A 9456-nucleotide genomic window follows, 5' to 3' on the forward strand; every position below is an offset into this window, starting at 1 on the left:
TGGTCCTGCTAGCTAGGGTTCATGGGCGTTGTAGACCAAAAACATCTGGAGGGCCGAGGTTGGGGAAGCCTGCCTTAAAAGGATGGAAGTAAATTAGACTAATTAGTTACCTTTATTCTTGCACCACTTTCACAGAAATTTCTGTATGTAAAAGAATTCCCTGCCGTGGTGCAAATACTTTCTTCCACTGCAACAGGCATGGCCTGACTCCAGAAAGTGTGTGAAAGAACTTATGATGCTCCTGTGTTTTCATTTGCAAAGGTATTAAATGCTACTGGCCACAAAAGCTATGTTTCACCTCCACAGTCTGAGGCAGTAATAATAATAATTTTATTATTTATACCCCGCCCGTCTGGCTGGGTTTCCCCAGCCACTCTGTGCAGCTTACAGCACATATAAATATTGTAGCACATCAGACGTTAAAAATTTCCCTAAACAGGGATGCCTTCAGATGTTTTCTAAAAGTCAGATAGTTGTTTATTTCTCTGACATCTGGTGGGAGGGCACTCCACAGGGCAGGAGCTACTACCGAGAAGGCCCTCTGCTTCTGAATGCCAGTTGCTAGAAATCACAAGCTGGGAGAGCACTGTTGCATTCATGCCCTAATTGTGGACTTCCTACTTGGGCATATTTGTTGTCACTATGTGAACACAATGATGGACTAGACCGGCCTTTCACCTGAACCAACAGGGCTTCTCTTATGCTCCTAAGGTACTAGAAGAAGCAGACACCAGCAGTGCCATTCACTAGTTTCCCAGTTGGAGATGCCTCATGACACCTCACAGGAGCCTAGGGCATATACTCACTGGTTCAGCCATTTAGGTAACAGCAGCCATTCCTCCCCGTTTCTATGCTTCTCAGTTAAAAGTCTGTCATAAATTCTGTTAACCTGCAAGAAGGTCCACAAAACTGCCAGGTTGTTTTTTTAATCCTAAAAGGCATTATCTGCTGATGAAATCACAACACCCAACTCATTCATTGTGCAAAGGAGAAATTCCCTCATCCCTGTAATAGCCGTTTACTCCACTGAACATAGTTCACTAAGGCCAGAATCAGTTCTCCCAATATATGTTAGACAAATTACGGTACTCCAAAGAGCACAGTGCACTGTCAAAACCACAACAGGCCAACTTATCTCACCTCCATCGGCTGATTAAAAAAACAAAAATTCTCCAAAATTTGGACAAAATGAATACACACCCCTGCTCCTGACACCCATTTTCAAACATCTTTGCCCCTGATTATCCCAACAGTGGGAAGACCAAGGCAATTTAATATCAATTTATTTATGGCCCGAAGCATCCTTGATGGCCTGATCTGCTATCTCATTACCTTGAATTTCCTCATGGGCTGGAATCCAACAAAACTGGATCCAAAGGCCCACTAAGTATACAGGGACCATATTCCATTCTGCAGCCAACAGTCCTTAGAAAGTGTCTGTTAAAATTACCAAACTACCTGGTCTCACATCCCTGAATGGCTCTAAAGTCAACATTAGAACCATCAGATCAGTCGTCAATACTGAAACCTAATATGGCAAATTGAAATGCTTTCAAATCCTAAAGGCAGGAACACACAAAGCTTCACTTTTCCAGACTGCCCCTTTCTAGATCTATTGGCAAAGATAAGACAGTAACTTATATTTTCTGAATTAAACCCAGGATGACTACAAGTGTGAGAACACATAGCTCTGGTAACTTATCATCTTCCCCAAAATGGCAACTAGTAGGCATTGCCCTAAATTACAGTTAGTTACAAAGTTATGAGTATTAAGCTGCATTGCATATTACAGCCCCGAATCCAAACATGTATAAATTCTGCTTGAAAATAAAACATTTGATCTAAAAAATTGATAATGAAGGGGTTATTTTTTTACGAATTCACACATTTCACCAGATTTATATCCCTAGAGTGTTTTATCTTGTGCAGAGATTTCTGCTTGATTTACTGGGTTCTGCAGAAATTCTGAACTGGCATTGGACTTGTAGGCTGCAAAGTGAATTAGAGCAGTTATAGCATGTTACCTGACCTGATAGGTGTAATTCATCACATTTTAAATGTGGAGGGCACTTTGTAACACTTACTGCAGGCTGCAGAGGCAGTAATAATGACACCATGCCTTGCTTTAATGAGAGATTTCAAACAAATGAAGGGAAGTGTCTAATGGCCCTTCTAAACTTAAAAAACACTGGAGTGAACAATCAGAATTAATGTTGCAAATTATGTGCACACATTATTAAATCAAAATTAGGAATCAGTTTGAAACTGATTTTTATCATCTTCGTTGAGTGGAACCACTAAACACTCCCTCCCATTTGTGGAAATGGAATCCCTGGAACAGCAGTCGCTTACAAAAATCTGCATCTTACGTTAATACATAGATGGACAGATGGCCTATATACTTGAGCAGAGCTATCTCTAACCTAGAAAAAAAAGGTTGCCAAAGGTTGTGAGCAATTTGATATTCTGCACCCTTATATTTGACTCATAAGTTCTCTTAGTCTTTCAGTCCGCCCCCCCTCAAAAAATGCTTCATAATTCAGAAAGAAAACCCAACTACATGTCTTGACTCTCCCCTACCAGAATACCATTGAGATACCTGGGGCCCACATGAGAAAACAACTGTTGCATTCAGTTTCCTCAAATAACTGAGAAGTAAGCATGGAAGATACCAGTTCAAATTCTGCTTCAGATATGAACCTACTAGGGATAGCTCTTCACAACCTGTCAGCTTCAACCTTATATCTGTAGCCCTACTTTACAGGGCTATAAATTCCTGAGACTTTCTAAAGCACCATATACATGCTAATTAAAAGTTAACACAGCTTTTCATTGCCCACTGCAACTTATTTTCAATATTAATTGAATAAATAATGGTGAACACATACACATACACATACACATACACATATACACATATACAACCACATATATTTGCAAATTGCCTGAGGTCCTGGAGAAAATGATTTCAGTAACACAGTAATATGACATGGGCCAGAGGTAAATTTCAAGAAGAAAAACATATCTGAAGCCACCTAGATAGTCAGCATGGTAAAAAATATTCCATGCATATTATTGGACAATACCAGACAATGTGTACGTGTAAGTGGATTGGGAAAGCATAATTCATTAAAATTCCAGTTTTTCTACTTTCTTACAGTGTAAATTTATGTCACATTGTTTATCAGTTACTCTGCCAGATCCTGAATTTCACAGTTTCTCCTCTGAGTCGCTATATTTGTGTGCAGTCCCCTGCTGTTTTCTGTTTGCATATTCATAGCTGAACATGCCTTCCGACTTACTAGTGAGCATCTATTATGACTGTGATCTTTTCAGAGGCAGTTGTTCACATTAACTGAGGGAGAAATATTGGCCAACAAGATGTGTTTGTGCTGTGAGGCTATAACAGACAGTGTCATTGCAGAGGGCCCTTTCTAAGCAGCTGAATGATGGTTATAAGGCTTTGTCTGCATTGCTTGGATCAGGGTGCTAATCTTAGAAAACCAAACGGTGCTTAATAATAATGCAAAGGTTGTCTTCCTTCCTCTCCCCCCAAACTTGTGCTGAGTTCATGTTACAAAATGAACTTCTTGCTGTATACAAAAATATAAACAAAGAGGCATAGGATGCTCCTAAAATACAAAAAACGGAACATGAAATTCACATTTTATCTGAACAAGTGTCAAACATATTTAATTAGCCGTCTCCTGGACCAGTGAGCCTTCTGAAACTAATGTTCAAGGGATGTAATCAAATTTGGCATAAGATAAACCAGAGAATTATGTTAAAGTCTCTGCTCAACAAGCAAAAATGTTCAGATCAAATTATAAACGTGTTACATTCATTAATACATACATACAGGACAAATGCTTAGTTTGCCAAACATTTGTCCTGTATGTATGTATTAATGAATATACTGCATTTAAAATTTGATCTGAAAATTTCTATTTTCTCAATTAGAACAAGCCTAATTGAGAATAAGGATATTAAGCTCAGTACCAAAGTGATACTTATCCCGTAGTTCTTGTTATATGGAGCAGAAATGTAAGACAATGAAGAGCCCATTTGCAATGTGAGAGATGCTGTAGCAGGTCTGCATCCCATGGTGTTCTGGTATTTTAAGAATTCCAAGGTCACTTGAGAGGAATCAGTTTTGCAGCTACATGAGTGTCACCAACTGCAAGGTTTCATGGTGGTCCTAGTGTGGGAAGTATCTATGGGTTAATATATAACTAAATCGTTCTCAGAGTAGACCCACTCAAATCAGTAGATGAGTTATTAATTTTGTAGGTCTACTCTGAGTATGACTACCACTGGATATCACCCCATATCTGATTCCACTCAGTGTTTCTACATTATGAGAGCATCATCAGAAAAGCCATGCGACCACCAGAGGTGTGGGAGTCAAGTGTAATACAGAAGAAACAGCCCCTAAAATAATCAGTGAAAACCAACTGATATTTTGGCATTTGTAGATTTGGAATCTGGGTTAAATACTGCCAAATTATGTGGGATTTAGCAAGACACTATACAGCGGTACCTCGGTTTAAGAACAGTCTTGTTTACAAACGATTCAGTTTATGGACTCCGCAAAACCGGAGGTTGTGTCCCGGTTTGCAAACATTATCTCAGTCTAAGAACAGAATCCAAATGGTGGAAGGGCACCAGCAGTGGGAGGCCTCATTAGGTAATGCACGCCTCGGTTTAAGAATGGTTTTGGTTTAAGAACGGACTTCTGGAACGGATTAAATTTGTAAACTCTAAATTATGTCTCTAAATTATGTATCTGTAAACACAGCTCAGCCACAAAAATTTGACAAGATTCCATTTTGGGTTTGTTTTTTGTGACAGAAACTATAATTTAAATCTGGTAAACTAGATTATAGATATATTGATATATAGAGAGATTATAGCTATAACTCGGAAAATCTTATTGCAAGCAGATGTACCATATTTTTTTAAGTGCCATTTCTACGCTAAGTTATGGGGCTCCTATGTCTGGGCCAAAGATCCAATTTATATTAAAAAGACAGCCTATATTGGCTCTAATCTTGACCCAGAAATGTAGCTTTCATCAATTGGAAATTTCATCTTCCAATTGTCCTAGGTTAACATCAAAGGATTACCTTTTAAGGGTTTCGGGCATTGGTATTTGACACATAATAGGGTTACATTATATTTGTAAACAGTCCAAAGTTCTATAAGAAACATTATGGTAAAGTTGGATCATATTGTCATTTGTGGAGGGCTTGTCCTAAATCCAAAGATAACAGGATATTCCATACTGCTAGAAGTGACTGCAGTTTATTCTAATTTGTCCCTCGCCCCCAAGACAGTAACACCATTCCATAGATCAGAAGATAATTTATAGTGCTGCTGTAAATATGCTGCCATTTGAAACTTGGCAGGTGCTTGTTCTGTTTGTTTTATTTCAAATATTTCTAAGCTGCCTTTTAAAACAATTGTCTTCCAAGATAACCACACTAATCAAAAAGTTGCTAAATAATAAACATTAAAAACATATACAGTCAAACCTCAGCTCCCGAATGGCTCTGTTTTCGAACGTTTCAGCTCCTGAACTCCAAAAACCTGGAAGTAAATGCTCCGGTTTTCAAATGTTTTTAGGAAGGTGAACGTCCGATGAGGCTTCCGCTTGAGTGCAGGAAGCTCTTGCAACCAATCAGAAGCCTTGTCTCGGTTGTTGAACGTTTCAGAAGCCAAACGGGCTTCCGGAATGGATTACGTTCGACAACTGAGGTTTGATTTACACATTACAAATAAGCCAGATACAGTATAATCTATAATGTATTTTGGAAAATTGTTTGTTCACTATGCATTTGGACACGTCTTAAGATATTTTAACCAAAATTTGCCTGACTGTTCCTGAGCAGGTTTCCATATATGTTTGGATACAACTGGACACCATTTTGAATCAAGATGGATTGAACCACTTAAAATTTCAGTGATTAATTACCAATTTCAAAACTGCAAAACCCCTTTCATTTCAATCCCTGTATGAGCCCCTGGAGAGTTGCCACCAATGAGATCAAATAATACCGAGTGAGATGACCAGTGGAGTGACTCGGTATAAGGCAGCTTCATATCTCATATGCTGGAATAGGGCATATCTAGGATACAGTGCATTAATGGAGCTCAGTGCATGACTGCAAAATGTAAGAGTCTTAATTACCTATCACAATTGCTGGTTGTGTGAGGAACTTTTTGTTAACTACTTATACTAATGATATATTCAGAGCACAGCAAAAACTTCCTGTAATGCTAATTTGATATTTGACTTTATGCATAGCTCATCCTTTGTCCTGTAATGAGACTGTGTTCTGTATGTCAATGAATGCTGAGCAGACATCTTACTTTCTAAGAAGATACACATAAAACTGATGGATGCCAAGGCAAATGCTTATGAAAAATACTCGGAAAACAAGATAATTGCCAAGCAAAACTTTCTCTGCTCAGGCCATATGGAGAAAGCAGAGGAACACTGAATGAGTGTTTTGTTTATGAAGATGTACAAAAAATGCTAATGTATACTGAGGGAACATCTTTCTGCTGAAGATATACGAGGAATGCTGTCAAATTTGAAATGGGTTTTTGCTAACAATGAGATAAGGATGGCACTAATAGCTCCAGAGTAGAGGGTACACCCTATGCTTTTCACAAAGTATAAAGAAGAAACGAATTATTCAACTCTAAAAGCACGGTTAGCCCATACTCATAATTATGAAAAATATATTACCAACAGTGGCATCAAGGACAGAATCAGCTATAGGTCTTCTCAATCTTCTGGCCAAAAGAACTGGAGTAGCTTAATTGGATGCAGCAAGAAACTACTCTTTACAGTACAAAAAGCCTCACACTTAATTTGCAATCAGCTTCCAGCCGTGGAGCTCTTCCTGGAATGATTAGGTGGGCCACATGACACTGCATGGTCACATGATGATTCCAGGAAGAAGAATTGTCTGGCTAGAAGCTGGCTGCGAAGAGTTTGTTAATGTAAAAAAAGGTAGCTTCATCCACCCTACCAGGTCTTACAAATGTTTCTGCGAAGGTCTCTTGCGCCCCACAAAAAAGGTGTGTGTGTGGGGGGGGGAAGAATGCTTGTTTAGTGGGAGGCCAAACATTTGAAAAAAGAAAAAAGCCCACCCCAAGAATTCAGCACAGCCTTAATGTGCAACCTATTTCTCTTTTAACACAACATCTGAGCTTTACCATCTGTAACAGGCACTTATTCAACGAGGAATATTCAGCCCTGCAGTTGGCAAATCTGCTTCAGAACATTTAGTCCTGGACTTCAGAGCACCTGCAGCTTTTCTAAGTAGTATTATTTGGCAACACATTTGAACCATGTGACTAACTCTAACAGCATCCACTAATATAAAATTATTAATGGCTCCAGCCTGGAACTTTGTTCAAGAACACCCATGTAAGTATCCTGTATTTTTGTCCCAATTCAAAACGTTCTTTTTGGAAGAATAACAAACAACAATCCTTAGTTCTTATCTTCAACAAGAGAACTTATCTTTCAGGTTTGGAGCTGACAGCCTTGGATATGTTCCGACTGACATTTCAAATCTTATGTCCATCTTTAAAAGACTATTTTTCTGTGTCTGTGAAATGCTTCAAAACTGCAAGGAGGAGGCCGTGTGTGTATGTGTGTGTGTGTGTGTGTATATATATATATATATATATATATATATATATATATATATATATTGTGGTGGGGGAGTGAATGCCTTTGGATGATCTGCTTCTGAAGCAATTAAAACAGTTTTCAGGAAGCCACACACACATATTTTTTTAAAACTTTCTTCATGCCAAATTTCCCCTTCCTACAGCAGTTACCAGGCATTAACTAAGAGAAATGAAGTCTTATTAATTCATGCTCTCCGCCCAAACAGAGAAATGGGGCTTTCTTCCAAGACTGTAACCTCTTTATCTTTATCTTAACTAATCAGTATGTACAGCCTGAAAAGAGATTTAAGAGAAACAATCTAACTCAGCTGTCTAAAGTTATTGCAGGGTCTGCTGTGAAGATGTAAAAGCAGCAAGAACAATGGTTACAATATTGTTTGATCACAATTCAGTTATAAAATATGGATTACATAACTAAGTGAATCACAGAGATCTCTGAGATGCGGGAGAAAAGAGAGGAGGCTGTTGAAAGGCATAAGGTTCGCCATGTGCACGCTGTATTCATGTTTGTCTTCACTCCTTTCGGGCAAAACTAGGCATGCTGGTAGATAGAAGAACATAGAAAACCAATTCTTGTTGTTGTTTTTTTCAATTTTAGTAATATTATGTTGTGGCAATATGTAGCAAAAGCCATTATGCATCAACCACCATTGCTTCTCATGGGAAAAAGGGGGGAGACAAGGGGGGGACCAAGGAAATGACATAGGAAGAAGGTAGAGGGACAAATACCGTATTTTTCGCCCCATAGGATGCACCGGCCCGTAGGACGCACCTAGTTTTTTTGGGGGGGGAAATAAAGAAAAAGAATTTTATTTCCCGCCCAGGTGTGAAGTCACGCAGCTCTCCCACGGCTAGCGGAGGACTGTGCGAAGCCTGAAGCTTGGGGTGTGCTGAGCTCAGCACACCCCAAGCTTCTGGGTGCTGGCAAGCTCTCAGCTAGCCGTGGGAGAGCTGCGTCTCCCACGGCTAGCAGATAGCTTCCTGAAGCCTGGAGAGCGATAGGGGTCGGTGCGCACCAACCCCCCTCGCTCTCCAAGCTTCAGCGAAAGCCTGCATTTGCCCCATAGGACGCACACACATTTCCCCTTCATTTTTGGAGGGGGAAAAGTGCGTCCTATAGGGCGAAAAATACGGTAGTTTTTTGCATGGACAAACTCAAGAAAGGTAGTTCATGGTGCAAGTCACAATGTGCAAGCTTCACAATCTGCTGGAACTGGAGTTCCCAACCCAAGTCAGCACTAGCTTGGTGCTGTAGAATGGCAAGCCAAAGGTTACAAACAACTTGGCCCATGCACTCTTTGCAATAATGAGCAGTCTTTAAATATTAAGCATGAAGAGCAGTGCAGTGCAAATGGGAAAACGATTCTTACTATACCTACTTGGAGTCACCCTCCAGTCATAGGCACCGTTTTATGTAATGTTAGTATGATACAGTGGTACCTCGCAAGACAAATGCCTTGTAAGACGAAAAACTCACAAGACAAAAGAGTTTTTCGTTTTTTGAGTTGCTTCGCAAGACGAATTTCCCTATGGGCTTGCTTCGCAAGACGAAAACGTCTTGCAAGTTTGTTTCCTTTTTCTTAAAACCATTAATACCCAGGGTGCATTGCTTGAAGAGGTGCAGTTGCGACTTGACTTCGAGGAGCAACTCATAGCACGCGGTGTGGTAGCCTTTTTTGAGGTTTTTGAAGACTTTGGTGATTTTTGAAGCTTTTCCAAAACTTCTTTTGCAGCCATTTGGTAAGT

General features: G+C 39.6%; 1 long non-coding RNA gene across 2 annotated transcripts in view; it reads right to left on the reverse strand.

Annotated features, from left to right (window-relative positions):
* LOC310761630 overlaps positions 1–6900 on the reverse strand; it is a 39211-nt gene extending 32311 nt beyond the window's left edge. For both annotated transcript variants that reach the window (XR_014547600.1, XR_014547601.1), the window contains exon 1: positions 6755–6900. This is a non-coding gene — a long non-coding RNA (uncharacterized lncRNA). The remainder of the gene's footprint in view (positions 1–6754) is intronic.
* Positions 6901–9456: the final 2556 nt, after the last annotated feature.

This window comes from Podarcis filfolensis, assembly GCF_964270895.1.
Source record: "Podarcis filfolensis genome assembly, chromosome: 4".
Classification (NCBI taxonomy): domain Eukaryota; kingdom Metazoa; phylum Chordata; class Lepidosauria; order Squamata; family Lacertidae; genus Podarcis; species Podarcis filfolensis.